Consider the following 20,799-nt stretch of genomic DNA (forward strand, 5'->3'; position numbering starts at 1 on the left):
GTTTGCCACAGAGTTTATTTTCTAGAATAATTCAAAACCCAATGGAACAATCCCATTGGCTTTTTGTCGAGGGAACCAGGGCGATGCCAACTTCCTGGTTGGACCACAAAAATACATCATCCCTGCAACACTCGAACTCCCCGGATGGTGAGTAGGAGTAGTGAATGATTTCGGACAAAACCTTGGTGTCTACATTTTTGGTTGACATCTGTTAAAATAGAATAAAAGGAAGAAAAAATAATAGCCTACTTTTGCAGTGGTAAATAACTAAAATTCCTAATCAGGTCAGCGAATCTGACACATACAGAAAACAATGAAGCACTTTCACTTCTGAAATGTTTGAATTCAAGACAAAGATTGTGCTTCAAAATGTGGTTTGTTTGCATACAGAAGTTTTAATGTTGCAGTGTTAATTTTAACAACAAAATGCACTCGTACTGCTTCAACTGATAGATGTTTAGTGACTTTAATCAGTCATTGTAAGTCAGCACCTCACCCACACACCTGTGGATGATTGCTGAATCAGAGGGTGACACCACTCCTGTGGTGTCTCATGTGTTTTCTGAGAAAATACATCAGCCTATAAAAATAAAATGGTAAACTGAGGCCAGAGTATTGAGTTGTTTTGGGCTTTCGGAGTGCTGCCATTCCCGTTTATGTGTTTGAAAATGTTTGACATGTTCATATCACAAGTCAGTATTAGACCAGTGTCCAGGGAAGATTTTATACATTTTACTCAGTCATGTGGAGCTGAACTTCAGGTTATCTCAAAGGTTAACATTTATTTATTTGCATTTGAGGCATCATCCAACTGATATGATCTGCCAATTAACTCAACTCTTTAATGAATTCAGATAAATTCTGAAATGTTGTGTTGAACGAGATGGAAAAGAGACGTCTTTATGGATCAGTAATGATGCATGCGGCCGTTTCATCTCCGCCTTATCGTCGTGATGTGAGCTTTAATATGCTGCAGAGCTGTGGCCCTATCAGATCAGATGTGGCTCCGGGCGATTGGAGCCTTCATGGGTGGAGGGGGGATGGAGGCGAGGAGGAAAAGGAGCGGCTGTGGCTCGCGGTGCATCATATTCTTCCCATTTCTCTCCAGTTCCAGACAACAGGCCCTGACGAAATGACTGTGGGTGCCGCCAACTGTGAAATTAATTGAACTTGTGATCCGAGGGGTAGAGACCAGCATCCGGCCCGAGGAGGGAGGCGAGTGTGCATCCGCGCTTACATTAGCTCACGACAACAGGAACAGCCAAGCCCAGAGGCGCTGACTGGATCCGCGGTCAGTTTCCTCGACAAGATGTCTCCGGACATAGCTGAGCTTCACTTGACTTGCGGGGCATTGCAGCAGAGTGTGTGAGGCGTGCTGTCATGCTGCTGGCTCTTGTTAGAGGCATTATTTCGGAAGGAACTCGGATTTGTTCGCAGATCCATCTTGTCAAGCTGATGATCGTTCTAGTGATAATGGTTCTGGGTTCAGGACAGGTTTTGTTGACAGGGATTAAGTGGAGTTCGCCAAGATCTAGAGTGGGTTTTAAAGGATTGTCCAGTTTACGACAATTTGGTTATTATAGTTTTGGCCATCATTTTTATCTGTAATTATAAAATTGCAATGCATTTTTCATCGCCAGAAAGAAGTGAAAAATGGCAAGTAACGGGAGCAATTAGACCAACGTGATCTGATGTGAACATGTATAAATAGCACTCCACTTTTAAGGACATTCCGTGTCATGTCTACGCATTTTAGGCTTTTTGGCATTTAACGCCTCATTCTCATTCCCAATCCGTCATATACAGAGGCACGGTTGCAGTTTTACACATGTGGTTAACGTTGTGAATTCAAACAAAACTACTGATTATGATTAGACAACACAATTTTTATGTTTAAGCAACAAAGCTACTTGAATCTTCCATTTTTTTCCCTGTTAAAAGGGTTATTTTGGGGAGTTTTTCCTCATCCGATGAGAGGGTCATACCGTAAAGGACAGAGGGTATCGTATCCTGTAGAGATTGTAAAGCCCTCAGAGGGAAATGTGTGATTTGTGATTTTGGGCTAGACAAATAAAATTGACTTGACTTGAATCTGTTTAGGCCACACAACCACTTGGTTATGTTTAGGCAACACAACCACTTGGTTATGTTTGGGAAAGAAAAATGATGGTTTGGATTAAAATAAGGACGTTTGTTACATAAATTAAGTTACATAGGTGAGGTAAGTAGTCAGCTTAAACAGTCACATGCGGACGCACAGACACGGCTTTAAACACGTGGTTAACGTTGTGAACAAAACTACTTGGTAATGTTTAGGCAACATAACTACTTTCGGAAGAGCAGTGGTGCCAGCAGGATCCTTTCATAGTGAAGACAGGAACCGCTTGCCCGCTGAAATAGGCTATTTTTAATGTTTAGAAATGTATTTTGGCAATTTTGTGTTAGCTTCATTTCTCAGCACCGGAGGCTGCTGCTTGGTTGTGTCTTGCTTTAACCTACCATAATTAGTTGTGTGCAGTTTTCCTGTGCAATGAGTGACTATTACCAACATTTCAAGTTTGCTCACTTAACGTTTTACCTCCAAAAAGTGGTTTAGATAACCTGGATACTGAACTCTCAGCAGCTTTTTTTATAAACGACCAAAAAAAGCCAAACTCCAATAGAAGATTTGTTCTTTAAAACAGAAACTCAAATTGGCTTCCTCTCATGGTGTTTGGTGTAGATTTAAGACAGCAGGATGCTTCAAAACAAAGTGCTTGTTGGATCTTCTAACAGCAGCTAAAATGGAATTGGCTCTGGCAGAACATTTTTGTAACTTATGTCTGAAACAGACAATCCATCAATCACACCGAATGCAACCGGCCAAGTGTGCCGAGGTGTGAAAGTCAGGAGGGCTTTAACTTCTCTCTCAAACTCTCTTTTGTAATCCTTCACACAACTTCTGTCTCTTCATTTGAGTACAACACCATGATAGCCTTCGATCTGGTATAAACACATGTGCCTGTTAGACATGTCTGGATCACGCTGAAGGCCTTAGATTTCATCCATATCTTAAATTATGTGATCTGATTTCCTTAATGAAGATCAGAGTTACTCCAGGTCTGAATCAAGGTTTAAATTAAACCCCCCTAGCAGGCAGGTTTAACTTCAGATTAATGCTTAATGTGGACTCAGCGTGGATTATTTGGACTATTTTAATGAAGACTTAAGAACAGCAGCTATAAGCATCGGATAAAACCAGACATTTTCCACACATTCAAAGACAATGTAGTGGATATAATTTCTACTCCTGGAGCATTGATGCTTACTGCTTTCTAATGTGCTAATACATTTTTTGATAGTGTTGTTTTTACTCCTCTAAATCCACCAAATCATGAGCTTTTTGTGATTTTTTTCCCCACCTCACCAGCAGCTTCAGGCCAGTGCTATGCGCATGTACTAACTATCTAACGAGGACCAACACAGGTGGAGGGAATGAAACTAGTTTAACTTCACTCTAGAGTCAAAAAGTAACACATACGAAGGCCACTTTTTTACTTTAAGATAAACTAAAAGACACTTTTAATTGAGGATTAACTGTTAAAGCTCCCAATAGTGATAAGTGCCTAAGAGTTTAAAGTAAAAACATGACAAATATGCAGGTTAAGCAACATCTGCCTCCATGTTGTCATCTACGAGTCTGTGTGATGAAATTTAATCAGTAGGGAGTAAATGAATCAATTATTTTCCTCTCATTTTCCTTTTGGCCTGCGACCAGAGGCAGAGCTGAACAGACCGACGCCCCTCGCAGTGAAGAGAGTAGGCCATCTCTATCTGCTTTAAGCAGATTGTGTCCCTGAAGTTTCCCGGCTCTGCACTCCGCGGCCCCGTGGATACAATGCAATCTGCGCTGCCCCACATTAGATAAGTATCCTCCAGCTCTCATCCAGGTCACATTGCACCGCAGAGTGCAGCAGGGCTTCCAAGACTCTGCTGCTGCTGCTGCTGTTGCTCAGGAGGAGGAGGAAACACTACGGACGTGACAAACAGCCTGTTGGTCCATGTGTTTCAGGTCAGCTGAATTACAACAAAATGATCTGGTTTTGTCTACCAAGAGGTTGGCAGAAATGTCTCTTTTATTAAAGATTATACACATGATGTCCACCTCCGAAAGGATGAAGGTTTCCTCCTGATTAATGCTACAGAAATATTGTCCAATCAAGTCTCAAGTCATTTCCAAGTCTCAAGTCTTTGAGGGCAAGGTCCAAATCAAGTCTCAAGTCCTCGAGGGCAAGTCACAAGTAATGTCCAAATCAGGTCTCAAGTCCTTCAGGACAAAGCCATGTCCAATCAAGTCTCAAGTCATGTCCAAGTCAGGTCTCAAGTCTTTGAGGGCAAGTTTCAAGTCCTTGAAGACAAGTCACAGGTCATGTCCAAGTCAAGTCTCAAGTCCTGTCTAGTAAAGTCCAAAAAAAGTCTCAAGTCCTTGAGGGCAAGTCACAAGTCATGTCCAAATCAGGTCTCAAGTCCTTGAGGACAAAGCCATGTCCAATCAAGTCTCAAGTCATGTCCAAACCAAGTCTCAAGTCTTTTAGGGCAGGTCTCAAATCCTTGAAGACAAGTCACAAGTCATGTCCAAGTCAAATCTCAAGTCCTGTCCAGTAAAGTACAATGGAAGTCTCAAGTCTTGAAAGACAAGTCATAAGTTATGTCCAAATCAGGTCTCAAGTCCTTGAGGACAAAGCCATGTCCAATCAAGTCTCAAGTCCTGTCCAACAAAGTCCAAATTCAATTTCAAGCCCTTGAAGACAAAGTCATGTTTGATCAAGACTCAAGTCATGTCCAAGTCAAGAAAAGTCTGTCTGTCAAGAGTGTTGACCATTAAGATGACACAGCATTGAACTTTGTGCTTGTATAGTTTTGCTAATATTGTCTATTCAAAGCAAGTGCTTAATATACATGCTGCGAGGCTCTGAAGGCCTCATGATGACTTAAGTCCGACTCGATTACAAGTCTCGAGTCTTCACCTCTACAGCTCAGAAATCCCCAAATCCAGAAATCCAAAAGATGCAACTAGAAGTAGTGCATCAAAACATTATTATGACATAATGTCACACAATCAGGCTATACATCTTGTGTAACTAACCCATCAACAAATTGTAACATTATTTATTGTTACAGGAACAAAACATATTGTTTGGAGGAACTTGATGCATAAAGGTTTTGAGATTAATGTTAAATGCTACAAATACTCCACAGCTTGTTATCAAAAGCTGTTTTAAAATCCCATTATAGCTGCTGCATTGATCAAACACCGACTGTCCAGAAAGCATCTTTCTTCAAAGCATTGTCAATGAATTTCTGTTACGAATTGATCCTTTTCTCAGCTGCGACAGAACAACATGTAGCCGAGTTGAACTCGAGGACGACGTTCATTTATTTATAGAAGTTAGAGTTTAGCGATATTTAATTAGAACGCTTTGAATATGTCGTTCAGATACCACAACCTTTAAGAAAACAGCCTTCTTTGTTACAAAGCGCCATGGCTGCCTGCTTGCCTTAATCAATTAGACGCGTAAGCTTTTAAGCTCATTCCTCTTGATATCTGTGATATGCATAATAATGACCTCATTACTGGAGGCGGCGGCATTGTGTTGGAGAGATTGGATGCAAACACACACTTTTATCATTTGTAATTTATCCTTCAGAGCCACTGAGGAGAAAAAAGAAACAAATGGTGAGAGCAGACTGGGAAGCTGCGGTGGAGAAACCAGACACTGTGCGAAATTGAAACCGGTCTGAGTCATTCCAGGCATGAACACACATCCAACCATATGTGGCATCTGTACTACCTGCCCATGGTCGATTTTAAAGTGTATGAAAAGTCACTTTTTCAAACTACGTAGAAAACACGTCATTGGCATACCCAGCTGCCAAAAGGAAAAAAGAAAAGATGACCTTTGTTGAATAAAGATCAGGCCTCAGACTTTGCTCTCTTTCAACCTGAGCCGTTTCCTTAGACTCCGTCTTCAAGGCCGACCTTGTTTCGGTGTGAGGTTTATCTGTTAAAGGACAATATTCATGTTTTTATTTGATAATTGGACGTCTCTCTGGCCCGAGCAGAGCCTTGAACACGGTGCAGCTCAGAGTGCTTGGCTGGCTTGTTCGGTAACATTTTCTTTTAAGGAATTGTTTGTAAAACATCTATAAACATTACGTAGATAGATGGACCAGAAACCAATTATTAACCATTGACAAAGTATTAACTATCTATCTAAATAATGTCTATAGATGCTTTAAAAAATATTTATTAACCATTTAACAATTATAATTTGTGCAACAATAAACTGTTAAAATAACATAACATTACTAATAATTAGCAAACATTATTAATTATAATTTCATGGTTTGTTAACAGTAAAATAATTATTAACTACGTTTTAATTACCTATCAAGTTACCATTTATGAATGATGGTTATTATAAAGAGTTTCTTTTTCCTTAAATGCGCAATAATCTGAACAAAAATATTAATAGTTTCCCACAAAATGCGCTCAGTGTGTTTATAAAATAATTACTTATGAAATCTCTATAGAAGGGGGGCCTTGCATTTGGAGGCAGATAAATAATTCATGCTTTTTGTTATTTGTCTCATGCCAACACACTGTCTGAATGTCAACTAGGGGTGTGAAAAGCACTGAGAACAGAGTGGATAAGAAGAAGAAAAACACAGCTCCTTATTCAATCCAGGCTTCTGTTATCCTAAAGAGCCAGTATGTTCTAGTCCTAAAGAGCCCTTTGAAACTCAAACACATTTTCACGGACATGGAAAAGTAGAATAGTGTTAAATGATATGATTTCCCAAAGACAGGTTAGAGTTAAATTCAGATGCATGTTGTGTTGTGTAAATTTCGTTCCCATACCACTAAACTGCAATTATGTTTTGAGGGAAACATATTTTCTCCCTGATTACAGTCACAGTTTTAAACAGTGTCAAACAGTTTTGAACAAGTGCTTAACATTATGAATTTAAATAAAACAAACAAAAAAACACAACAAAACAACTTGGTTATAGGTTTAGTAAAAAAAAAAAATCATGGTTTGGCTTAAAATGACTACGTTTGTTACATTATTAAGCTATTAAATTAAAATAAGTCAATGTTGACTTTTACTTTCACACGGGACACAAACAGAAGTCTTCTGAGTTAAAGTCCTGTGTTTGTTGACCCATCCATCCACCCCGGCCTACTCCCTACACGGACTTCCATGATGAACTTGAGACTTCATTACAAACGTATTTGTGATACATCAAAAACAAAATGCGTCTCCCTCAAAACGTAATTCACAATGCAGTTTAGTTGTATGGGAACGTAATTTTTAGGAGTCAGGGCTGAACAGCGGTCTCCTGGATGAAGATCCTGTGTTTTTAGACCCAACCGTCCTCCCCGACTTCCTCCGTATTCTGACTTTGTTGCTCTTTATACTACGTCATCTGTTCTGGCTCCATACTTGACAACCTGACTTTTGATGAAAGTCACCAGAACTGGGAGAGGGCAATGAAAAACAGGAGTCTTCCAGGAAAATCAGGAGGGTTGGCAAGTATGTCTGGCTCACAGTCATGTGGATTACATACAAATTGATCACGTGGGCCATATATACAAATTTCAGTGCACTACTTATCGTAGGTATAGAACAGTGTATGAGAAAAAACTGGTTCAATTTGCTAAATTTATATTATTATTATATTATAAATTTATATTTCGGGGGAAATAGCACCTGGATTATGTCTTATATCAATATACAGTGTCAGACAAAATATTCATACTGAACATATCTGCAAAGGATTCATATTAAACACAAAATAGTCAACATTTTTCTGTTTATAAATGTCAGCACTGACTTCCAGTGTGAGATGGGATGTCAAAGTGGGTCTCTGTTGCCAAATGCAACATGTCTTTTTTTTGTTTTTGTTCTTCCATCATCTTTTATTTTTACAGCTTTTAATCCTCTGATTCTGATGTGCTTTATGTGATCCAGTCCATCTTTTCTGAGCAGCTTCAGGACGGTGCCGTGTGCAGGTCCTCTCACTAACGAGGACCAACACAGGTGTTTGACATAAATCTCGTTTAACTTAGTTCCTTTGTCAAGACAAGTTTGTATATACGGCCCAAAGCCTTCGGTCCCAGAGGGGTTTTACTATCTGAACAACGCGTGACATTCTGTCCTTTGACTCTCCATACAAATGTTAATCAGGACAACATGTGAGGAGAGAGATTTCTCTTCAAAGATAGTAGAATCACAATGCAGCCAAACAGAAATGCAGGGCACTCAAAATATACAACATAAATTAATTTATGCAATTAAGAAGAAGAAGAAAAAAAAGTAACAGAAGTAGTAATTAATTAGATTAATTAAAACATGCCACTGACACTCTGCTTCATATAAGCAACATGTTGAATATTTAGACTTTTATGTGCAACAAGTAAACAAGAGTCAATCCCAAACTAAGATGTGTTTCATTCATCTTAATACCACCTATAGCTAATTCCTCGAAAAATGCTGTTTTTTCAAACTGAACATAACATTATTATAGTTTTAAAAGAGGAATACTGTCTTCAGTGACAACCAGCAGGGAATGTGTCATCTTGGACAGGTTTTTTTTGGCACATCCCAGTTCTGTTTGTCTATTCAGGATGCGGAGAGAAGCTGGGCTATATAAACTCAGTGGTCCCGCGGTCACGGAGGGGCAGCATCACAGCGTCAACACGTTAACAACCGCCTTTACAGCTCATCAAGTTTCCCCGCTGAGATCATTAGCAAGCTGTCACTCCACACAGCAGCAATAACTGGTCCTCAAGGTTCTCACAGTCCTTTAATCAACCAGAGATTGACCCAAGAGAAGTTTGGCCCAAAAATGCGACACCATGTCAGGAACCAGAGTCACCTTTTATTGGGAGGACACTTCTATTAAATCGTCATGGGAGGACGTGAACAGACAGTGTGTTTAGGATCCATGGAGGTGAATCTGGAGCTTTTTGATAAGTAGAGACTGAGTTCTACTAAACAGTCACTGATGCATTATGTCATTGCTCTTTACTGGCATTTCTGAAAATACAGTATAAAAATATTCCTTTACCTTTCTGTTCGCATAACTGGAGGCATAAAACTACCTCCTCAAATATTGATTAAACTTAATTTGTCATTATGACTCTCACTGGAGTATTTCTTCACTTTTAGAAGGAAGCTGCATCATTACTGGGGGGACAACATGATCAATCCTAAAACCCCTTTCTGACACATTTCTGATGCTTTTTCCTATAAAACTTTTAATTTATGTAGAAACAGCACATTAAGTCAGTCATAATATTCCACAACATCAATCACATCTTTCAGTATCTGAACTGTGAGATTAAATCTGATTGTGTTTTGAAAAATACCTTTCTATTTAGGTGTGTGTGTGTGTGTGTTACACAATTCACAAGTTTTCATGGCTGTCATGAATAGTTTAACAGAATCTGTAATCTTTATCGGCTTTGTTTTCTGCAGTATTTTGGTTTTAGAAATAAATGCTAAAACTAGAAATCTGCCGTGGGAATCTTTTGGTGCCATCATTAAAACATAATTTGAGTTCTCCAAAGAGCATCAGATTCAAAGCAAAATACTGCCTCCCTTATGTAAAATAAATAAACCTATCCTAACATAACCTGCAAATAAACAGAGCAGTGTTTCAGCTTCTCTCCAGTATTTCAGTGTTTTCACCCTCACTGTTCCACTGGTTGCTTCTTAATCAGATTCTTCCACCAGTGTTGTGTCCATTGTTGTGGTGGTAAAGAATCTAAATGTCCTGATCTGAGGATCAGCAGTCCTGGCGGGCTCCACTGCTGAGCACAGATGGTGTTTCCTCTCTGTGACACCGTCAGGGATCCTAGTTGGCTTGAAAAACGGCTTTGTTTCTGGTGACGGTAGAAAAATATAAATAAGTTCCACCTGCTCGCTCTGCTGCAGCCTGACTGGTTGAATACAGATGAACTAACCCCCGTCATTAAATTCTCTTCAGTCACGAGAGGGACAACACTGGACTGATGAGGTGCAGCACCAACACATTATCATCCCAAATCGTCACAATCGTTTCAGACCCCTCAACGACCCCTTGGCGTCACTTTTTCACATGCTTAGTGTTGGGAATTAAACAAAAAAACTTGTTTAGGATTAGGCATCACAATCGCTATATTTAGGTTCAGGAAAAAACAACATAGTTGGGCTTAAAATTACTATGTTTTTTCAGTGAAAATTGACTTGACGTTGTGAACATGGGACATGAACAATCAGCTGATTGTAATGTGAAAGTGAAACTTAACGCACAGGAAACGAACAGCAGTCTCCTGGATGAAAGCTTTGTGTTTGTTGGGCCCATCCACCTCCACATTTCACTCTTTATAATACGTCACCGCAGCCCTTTCCCTGAGCGTTTACTGTTGCCGTGGTTATGTTTACATTGTAGTTAATGGAAAGCCCGGTGTGTCTCCTACCGGCGCTCAAGGGTGCATTGTGCGGCGGTATAGAACGCCGACAGCCGAGACAAAGCAACGGTATCTGACGCACTGGGAATGACAACGGTCACTGTTAGTGAGTGTTTTTAAAAGAAGCATGACGTGATGTCGGACGTTGAATATTGAGAGCTGAAAACAAAAACAACCATTGTGTTATATCTTTAAAACAAGTTTGAAACTACACCGATGCAATGTGATAATTCTAGCTAATCTTATTGAAATTTCCTTTCTTTCATGTGTTTTCTTTTTTTATTATTATAATTCTTGAAAATTGTAGGGAAAAATATATATTTGTATTTCACATATTTCAGGTCAAGAAAATAAGTCAAGTTATGTCGATTTTATTAATACAGCACCATATCACAAAAGAAGTTATCTCATGACATTCACATAGAGCAGGTCTAGACCGTACTCTTTAACTAACTGAAAGTAAGTTAAATTAACTAAAATAAGATGTTAGGACTCATTCAACACTATGACTTGTTATGGTGGAGATTTCTTTTCTTTATTTTTTACAGTGTAGGTTGAATTGGAAGTGTTTGGAACGACCTTAAAGTTTGTTTTAAAGGCTAGAAGGCTAGAAGTCTCAGTACCTGACGAGGTAATGACTGACTCTTCACCTTTTTATTATCATAATTTTTTGTCCAAGGACATGGTTAAAAAATCTTTACACTCTTTTACATTATTATAATTTTTTCCAGCAATGCAGCTATATTACCAAGGGCTTTCTGCAGGAGAGGGTTTGTGTTGAGACCCTTGTTCGAGACCTTTGCTGACCATTGTTTTGTTTTGTAAGTTACGTTAGTGACATTTTTGTTGACATTTGTCACGTGTTTTCCGTACGTGATTTACTTAGTCTACTTACTTATTTTAAGCCCAACCAAGACGTTTTCCCTTACCCTAATTAAGTGGTTTTCTTGCCTAAACCTAACTGCGGATATTCGCGTGGCCTTTGCAAAAATGCGTACTCATGACATGCGGAATGCCCGTGTAATGTCGTGGTATTTATAGGCTATGCCTTCCCGTGAGATTGGGTTGGTCAAACACACAGCTCCATAAGTAGACTCTATAACAAAGAGCATTAAGTCTTTACAAGACGTACCAATAGGAATGAGTATTTAATGAAAGTGTATGGTGCATGTTCTATTTACAGTTGTTTTAGCAGTCTCTCTGAACCTTCACACAACATCTCCTCCCTGCTGCTAGACGTGCTTTTGGAACATCTCTCACCAGATTTTAATGAAATGTTAAGTGATTTCTCTCACAGTGATCATAGTATTTCTAAAGCCATAAAAAAAAGAGATTTTTCAGAGGTTTCCTTAACACACACAAACACACGTCACTCCAAAAGATTTAGTCCTTTTGCAGGAGACGTGTTTTCTTGGAGGGAAACGCAATTAGCCGAGCAGTCAGCGGGGATCTCAAATAAAAAGTCACATTTTTTGATGAGTTCATTAGATTTCAGGAGAACGCGGCACGTTGACGAAGGAACCCTTCGGCAAACAACCAGCGTACACGCAGCTTAACAAAACAAAACTGGCACCGAGTGATTAAAATATATTTGAAGAGGGATTAGAGAAGGTTAACAGATGCTCCGCTGGGTTTCACAAGATCAGCCCAACACTTCGTTTTGCATTTTCGAGACTCATGTGTGCAGTTGTCAGAGAGAAAAATGTCCTCGACTTGCAGCTTTTAATTGGATTTAAAACCTGCTGCTGTAATGTCACCATTCATTCATATTTAGTCTGCAGATGACTTTGATGTTCTTGCGTCATGATTAAAATGAATTGTGATCATCTTCTAACTGATGTTGCACTGGTAATATTTTTCAGCTATTGTGGCAATTAAAATGTCACATGAAGAGGAATAAAAGAGAGGCAGTACGATCAGAGCAGATCAGAGAGAGAGAGGAAATGAGGCGGCATATTTAACACTTGACCTCCTCGACATTATGAGAGTGAGCACGAGGTGCGTCTCTGCTTTGCTGGCCTTTGCGCACTGACGATGTTCAAAATGACATGATCTTTGGTCGGTATTCATGGCCTACTTTCTGCTCTGATATCCACACTGTCAAGATCAGACACTGAATTAATAACTCCAATACTTCACTGTACTTCTCCTATATTACATTTTTGATTTTTCAATATAAGATTTTTTTTCTAAATGTAGCCTCACCTCGAAGGTCTTCTTCTAATAGTTCTAGTTTCAACCCGTCACTAATTCTATTCTTGAAAAAAAAATGTAAAGAAAAATATATGAACATTAGTTAAAAATATTTCCACAATTCATGAAACTAAGCTAAGAAAATAAGGTTTTGAAAACTCAAGCTTCGAAGCTTCAAACATTGACATCTGAATTCTAACAACATTTGAATGCTGCGTAACTTTTTTTTTTTTTGTCTATTCATCGTTTTTTAAACCCAGTATTTCTGTACAGTTACAGATAAATATTAGGCTAATATTATCAGTATTATACTATTTGTAGAGTTATATTCCAGTGGTGGCTGTGTCGTAGTGTTGTGTGGGTCGACTCAAGCTTACTAAAAAATATCAGGCGGGTTCGGGCGGGTAGGTGACAAAGCAGTGTACAGAGCAGGTTATTAATAACTTACAGAAACATTGCGTGCAATAGTCCACCTTCTCTTCCTCTCTTTCTCCCTCTCACATGACGTCACGTCCGTGGCTTATGTTACATTACAAGCGTACGTATTTTAAGTCAAACCATGATGTTTTTTTCGAACCCTAACTAAGTGGTTTTGTTGCCCAACATTAAACAACATTAAACATGTTACAACATTAACTACGCACGAACCTTCAACGTCAAGATACTATGTAAAAAGGCTTTTAGGGTGATGATGTCATAAGATATGATAACCGACATTCAAAGCCTCATTCATGTAAATGAATGTAAAAATAATGACATTCGGTACAAACTACCAGCTAGTCGCTATAGCTGTGTCTGTCTTCTCAGAAAAAGCTGCCTGCTGTTGGAAGCAAGTTTAAGGAGAGTGCTGAGAGTGAAACAAACCAGTAAAGATGGGGTTTCTGAAAAACCAAAACAATGAGCTAAACGCTCCATTAGAGCTGAGGGGAACAGCGGAGTCGGGTGGTAATTCTCTGTGGGTTCGTCACCGCGAGCGACCGTTTCACATTACAGTCATTTGATCTGTTGTTGATATAAAAATATTGATTAGTGCGGCTTTATATTATCTCTCAGTGTGTAAGTATAGTTGCACCAAAGGATTGTTAGACCACAGAAATTGTTTTAAAAGAGATCAAATGCAGCTTTACACTTCATGAGAAGGGTCCGCATGCTGGTCTGTATGTGGTAGCCATGGCAACATAGCTTTTGTAAATGGAGTTGCCTGTAGTGTGAAGGGCTAGAGGGAGGTTAGATGTGATGCACACACATGGCGTGATGTGGACATAAGCCTCGTACTCTCTGTGCATGCTGATGCCTGGACCCGGCTGGAGATGCTGAGCGGCCCCGAGGCTTTCTCCCTCAGTCTGTTGACAAGCTTCCTGTCACGAGCGGCTGTCAGGTTCTTATGAAGCCGAAAGGATTGACAAAAAAAAAAAACCCACAACAACAAGGTGGGAAGGTGAGGATGGTTCCCTTAACACTGCTGGTGAAAATAAATGCTTTATGGTCAGATAGTTTTAGGTTGTTTGTGGCTGGATTTACCTGGTCAGGGGGGGAAAAAAAAAATCAAAGCTTACAGTGTGAAACGCTGAGCAAGCTGTTATCCTCTGAGTCTCAGCTGGCTGAAAGGGTTTAGTGTGTGAAAAACATTCTCATTACCTCTGGGTTAAAGGGGCATTAAATGATCTTGACTTTTAAGACCCAAGTACATTTGATTCAATACTACTCTGAATCTGGCGACTCGTGATAAATGACCAAAACCTCCTGAAGAGTGCTGATCTGAATCTGGATGCTGGAACTGGCTCAAACCTGGCCTTGAGTGCTGCTTGTTGGAGCTGCTTTTCCAGCCTAAACTGGTTTAAGCAGCGTTCTTTGGACATGTATACAGCACATTCGGAATATGCGTCTCCATTGGGGTTTTTACTGCAGTTTGCAACACACGACCTCTTGCCTGTTTACGTCCAGCTCTGTGCGTTGAACACAAACCAACCAAGCCGACAGTTTGCGGAGATGCATGCCCAAAAGAAAAGCAAATTACAAATTACAGACTAGAAGGTCCATTTTAGAAGACAGAAATCCAAACGTTTACCCAAATAATAAGCGCACTTATGCACTTTTAAAACTCTCCAATTGCTCCATTTCTTTCCAAACTCACCCTTTTAGATTATAGTGGCGATCCCAGTGTTTCCAAAGCTACCAAATATTTCAGGCTGAATGTCGGGGGAAATGTTTTTTAAAAGTGTTGACGAGACATCTGGAATAGCTGTGGGCTACAACTTGAGCCGTGTCTCTTTTAGCCTGACAACAAATTTGGCACCATTTAAAGTATGCATAATTAGCTGTTAGCAGTTCCTGTTTGCAGTGAACTCATGGATGTACAAACAACTATCACCGGATTAGTTTGAAACTGAAGAAAACTTAAAAACGTGCTGATTCTCAGGCGTGTTCTGCACTTCTGAGGAACGAGCATGAGTGGTCTAAAGCTGGAGGGAGGGATGGTGTCTTCACTCAGAGAACTGAGGTTACAATGTAACCAAATGGCCTTCTCTCTCTATATGTTAAATAGAAAATCAAGAGTTAATTGGAGACGGAGCTAATAGACATAAACATCATTTGTTTTCCATTGGCTGAACAAGGCTGCACTTTTGGCAACGATTCAGTTACTGGGAGAGAACAATTCCATTTAAAGTCTCCAATTAGTTGAATTGATTCCATGTTAAGCTCAGTCACCAGAGACAGCCAGCACAAATAGAAAAGGAGGTGATTTTGTCTCTAATATTTGGGTCAGTCATGCCTCGACTCAAATATAAAACTAAATATAAAACTCAATTTAAACTATTAGTGAGAACTTGAGCACAATCATCTTTTTGTTGTATTATTTAATCTTTGTATTTTGTTTTTCCTCTTAAAGTTTATGCTTTGAAAGTGTGATTCATACAGTAGAGTGAAGTGATAGAGAATAGCTGGTGTAGCATTGTATAACGGAGACCATTACCTGGGCCTACAGGAGCCACAGAGACTATCATGACTCACATTAGATTAGACCAGGCTTCTTTCATTGTCCCCAGGGCCACATTCATCTTGTGGCAGTCACCAAATATTGACTGTAATGGTGACAAATGTGGTCTGCATAGTACAACACTTTATAGCTTATATTGTGCTCTCCTGTATAAGGCCAGTTCATTACTGGAATTCATTATAAGTGCAGGACAGACTGGGTAATGCTGCGAGAATTGAAAGGCACCAATTTACTTTTAACAATATGCAAGGCTCCCCTAATCCCTCGCTATAGACCTCATCAGTGAAACGGATGGCTGTGAATATGCAGCCCATGAATCTTTAACCACCGCCGCTCCATTCGCTTGTTTTAAAACACCCCAATTGTAGAAGTTGCTTCGCTGGCAGTGCTAAAAATTCAAAGTAGAAGCTGGGGAGTTAATCCCCCCACGTCTGTGTGCGGTAGCCTGCTCAGTCATCCGAGTCGCCATGCAGCAGGTGAGATGATGACATTTCAATCCCGATCACTCGCAGGTCCTCACCTCTCCTCTTTATTATCAGACCCTGCAGTTAGCGGGGATCTTGCGGTGTCTCATGTCGGTTTATGTAACTCTGGGTGGACAGGTTCGCCGTGCAGCGTGCTACACCCCGAGCGTCGTGTGCTGCCCTAGTTAAAGGGGTATTTTAAGAGTTCCCACACGGGTTCGTTTGCCCTCGTCTCCTTCTCAAGTTCAGCCTTTTTTCCTTCCAAAGCATCCTTTGGTGTCAGAACGGAGAGAGGAGCCCAAGACAATTGTTACACCGTCGTCATGTTGCGGTGAAAATCTGGGGATAACTCTCATCCAACAAGTCGTCAAACGACACAGGTCTTCTAGCTCATATGGGTTTTTCGAATGCAAAGAACAGCAAGAGGTGCAATTTCACTGGATTGCATTGGTGAGGTCTCCAACAGTATGCACTGCCATTATGCATGGCTATTTTTATTCACTATAGAAGTCATTAAAACCAACCTCACAAAGTGCTTCACAAAAAAAGATAACATGCTCTGGAAATTATGAAGTAAAATGCCTAAAGCAGAATAGATAAAAAAAAAAAGTATAATACAGTTGAGCACACAATTGGCAATAAAAAATATACTTGATAATCATAATTCAAATAGCTAGAGGCACAACTGGTCTCTGTACACATAGTCTAAAGTCATATGCGAGGGGTTGACCTCCTTCTGACTGCAGGTTCTTTGTTTTATTATTATTTTAGGGGACATTTGTGTTAGGCCACTGACAGGGAATGAGTAGAAAGAGAGAGATGATAAACAATATGTAAGGACAACCTGTTCTAACTCCCCAACTCTGTCTCCAACAAAATTACTTTCCCATACAACTAAACTGCATTCTCAATTGTGTTTCAACGGAAACATATTTCCTCTTGGATTATGGTCCCAGTTTTAAACACGTGGTTAATGTTGAAAATTTAAAAAACAAACTCAACAAAAGTACTTGGTTAAGTTTAGTAAAAAACATCATGATTTGGTTTAAAATGACTATGTTTGTTACGTTATTAAGCCACGGACTTAAATTAAAATATGCAAACGGTGACTTTTGGTTTCACATGAGACACAGACGGCGTCCTGGCCCTGTGTTTGGTGGACCCATCCATCCATTCCGAGCCTCTCCCAATGCAGACTTCTGCGGACTATCACTACAAACGTAACTCGTCAAATACTGCCGACTGGTCAGTGGCCCTCGCCGCCTGATACCGATGCACGAGGCATCCTTGAGGGTGTATATGGGACGCACCGGGCTTCCAACTAACTCCAATGTAAACCCGTCATTATTAGACGGGCAGAGCAACTGATGTAGTATAAAGAGCGAGAAAGTCTGTGTAAGGTAGGAGAGAGGTGAGGTTGGACAGGTCAAACAAACATAGGACTTTCACCCAGGAGACCACTGTTCGTGTCCCGTGTGAAACCAAGTCAAGGTTGCCTTATTTTACCTTAGTTTTGTTACATAACTTGCACACTTAACTAATGTCGAGTACGCAAGTTACGTAACAAGCATACTTACTTTTGCCTGAACCTAACCAAGTAAACCTAACATCTAAGTAAACATACGTTGGAAGTTTAATTTGAAAAGACATTATGCATGTAACCAGCATAAATTGGCATGTTGTTCCTGACACGTTCAAAGCTGACAGTAGAGGGGTACCTAGAGCGTCATAATTTGAAGCGTATAGGCCACTGACCAAACGTCGGTATTTGACGAGTTGTAAGTGAGAATGTGTTGGTAAGGAAGGTCTAAGACTGAAAACGTAAGGGACGCTGTGGTACATGGACTTATATCTGTTTTATATCTGGACCCATCACAGTATCACACTATAGCATGTAAGAGACCCGCCTGTCCACCAGAGGAAAGCGTGTCAGTGTCACGTTTTGCCTCGACGAGGCGTGAATATTACACAGATGTATAAAGGTGGCAAGGTACCAGTACCAGCAACAAACAACTCACTTAGTTTTAGCAAAAACGTCATGGTTGGCCTTAAAATAAGTATGTAAACTAAGTAAAATACGTACAGAAACAACGTAACAGAAGTACGGATAACATGTCACTAACGTCACCAATGTAACTTTTATGACAAAACACGGTCTCCTGGTTGAATGTCCTATGTTTGTTGGACCCCTCCACCTTGTATTTGCCTTGCGCATTATCATGTCATTCACACACCTTTTGGTGCGACCGGGCTGCTGGACCATATGTGACTATGTTTGAATAGTTGATGCCTTTATGAATTGACATCTATTCACACAATAACGTTAAGACTATGCACTGTGTAACATTTAATTCAGTGACACATTGATTTAATGATGTGACCCAGCAGCAGCTCACAGTTAATGTTTTTTCTCCTATCACCATTTTTATCTCTTGATGTGCTTCAGATGAATGCAATTTCAATAACGCTCCACTCAAACAGCACCAGAGTCATTTTAATGGCTCCAGCCCGACTTTTGGAGAAATTTAATTAGCAGGATATTATTTGAAATCGTCTTTCCCGCTGCGCTATGTTATTTGTGCTTGTCTTTACAACCTGATATAACGACGTACTGAATGCTCCGTCTCTCAGACCGCCTTCTTTCAAAACGACAACCTCCAGTCTGCTTTCCTTCATCACGCTGGAGATGAATCAATGAATTTGAAATATTTGTGCTCCATTCCTTTAATCTGCCAAGGTCATGATAGGTTTTCTCACCGTGTCAGCAGTAAAGGAGGTACCCGCCTGTTCATAATGGAGACTCATTACTTCACAGACTCCGGATCAGCATTTCTGGGAAGTTGGTGGAGACCTTTTTGTAATTAAATTTAAATCTCCTCCTCCTTCAATTATTTGAAGAGCTTCGATCTTGATGATTTGTCAACCAGATAATTTTAAAGTTAATCTATGACCTCTATCAACCTCTACAATACTAATTACAACATGTCTGACAGAGCGAACTGATATGAAGGGAAGAATGAATTAACCGTTTATTGTACAGCAGAGATCCGACTAAATTTTCAAGTGAAGAAAATAAAAAATCGTGCAAAATATTGTTTTTTTTTGCAACATGAGATTGTTCCCTCTTGCTCATTTTTACACGTTTCACTGATCAAACCTAACACCTCACCTGACCCATGAATGAGCATTCATGCACATGTATGCGCTTATGCACTCACACACCATAGGCGTCTTCATCCGGATGGGGGACAATTATCTCAGTGTTTAGCACCCCTACCGAGCACACCTTTCAACACCTTGGACAGTGCTTCAGCTTAGTCTATGTTTAGTCTCCCAAAAATCCATCAAAACATTTGAATAATAACACCACAAAAAAGAAAAAGAAAAGAATTGCGTTGGTGTAATATAATTATTGTCAGATACCTTTAAAAACTAAACACAGGGTATTTGTCAGTGTGCAGGCTGCGGGCTAAATCGCTGACTGTGACGCCTTCTCTGCATTTCCACTGTGCGCGACCGAAAAAGTGTGCAGAATGCAGCCTTTTCATTGCGGTACTTTATGAAGGAAGGAGTAAAGCCTCCTGGAGCTCTTTAGAAAAGACCGACTTGGCATGGCTGCTAACCGTTAGCGTACTGACCAACACAGTCTAACAGCAGTTCATGAAATAGTCACAAAATGTAATCTATTTGATTCGTGTACATAGACACGAATTTCCCTTTTTTTCTCTTCTTCTTTCAACACGTATTTTTTGTGCGTTTTCCTACAAATGTCTAGCAAAACGTGACGCACGTGTCAATTTCCGCTCCAGTCTTTTCAAAATAAAACTACTTAGTTATATTTAGGAATAGATCGACTTGGCTAGGCTTATGCAACAAACTACTTAGTTAGGTTTAGGAAAAGAGTGTGGTTAAGTGCTGTAACTTAAGTACGTAAGTGAACAAATTTGAAATTTGTGTCTGTGTGCACAAATCAATACATTCAATTTTGTGACTATTTCACGAACTGCTGTGCGACTGGGCTGTACTGACCGAGTCTGTCAGAAAGAGCCGCAAGCATCATAGCAACAGCCTTGACAACGACACATTGACACATATATGACAAATCCGTGTTGAATTCAGACGCATGGTGCATTGTGTTTTTATATTGGGTTAGGTAATAATGAGTGGGATAGAACAGGATAAACGTCTATGTAAGCGTTGAAAACAAGTATAATATCATTATTATTATTATTTTAAATGTGGTGAAAACCAGGACAATCAGGGAATGACTGTCGTAAACCGGGACATTTGAATGTTTTACAGATATGTGTTAGGACTCAGGACACCCAGCTTGAAACCGGGACAATCCTGGACAAAGCAGGACGTCTGGTCACCGTATAACAAAAATATATAGACTGGGGATTTACTACATACTTTTGGTGATATAGTTTATCATTATGGCTGAAATAAAGCGTCATACTGCTCACTCACAGCGCTGCCCTTCATCGCTGAGCGGTTGAAATTGCTGGGAGGGATTCATTAGTATCAGATATACTTATTTACGGTCTATATATTTTGCTCTGCGGCGCAACACATCGGTACCTCTTGTCCAATTTAAAAACACCAGCTAGCTTATCTTCAGCTCCTCGAAAGCTCCTGTTTTCACA

General features: G+C 39.9%; 1 protein-coding gene and 1 long non-coding RNA gene across 3 annotated transcripts in view; one reads left to right on the forward strand and one right to left on the reverse strand.

Annotated features, from left to right (window-relative positions):
- The window catches only part of LOC119502376 (protein shisa-6), an 86,380-nt gene that overhangs the window by 32,772 nt on the left and 32,809 nt on the right, over positions 1-20,799 (forward strand). The window lies entirely within an intron of this gene.
- LOC119502377 lies at positions 3,521-19,494 on the reverse strand. Its single transcript, XR_005210054.1, has 2 exons — positions 19,376-19,494; positions 3,521-4,010 (listed from the first exon to the last, which is right to left on the reverse strand). It is a non-coding gene; the product is annotated as an uncharacterized LOC119502377 (long non-coding RNA).

Source organism: Sebastes umbrosus, chromosome 14 (genome assembly GCF_015220745.1).
Source record: "Sebastes umbrosus isolate fSebUmb1 chromosome 14, fSebUmb1.pri, whole genome shotgun sequence".
In the NCBI taxonomy this organism is placed as follows: domain Eukaryota; kingdom Metazoa; phylum Chordata; class Actinopteri; order Perciformes; family Sebastidae; genus Sebastes; species Sebastes umbrosus.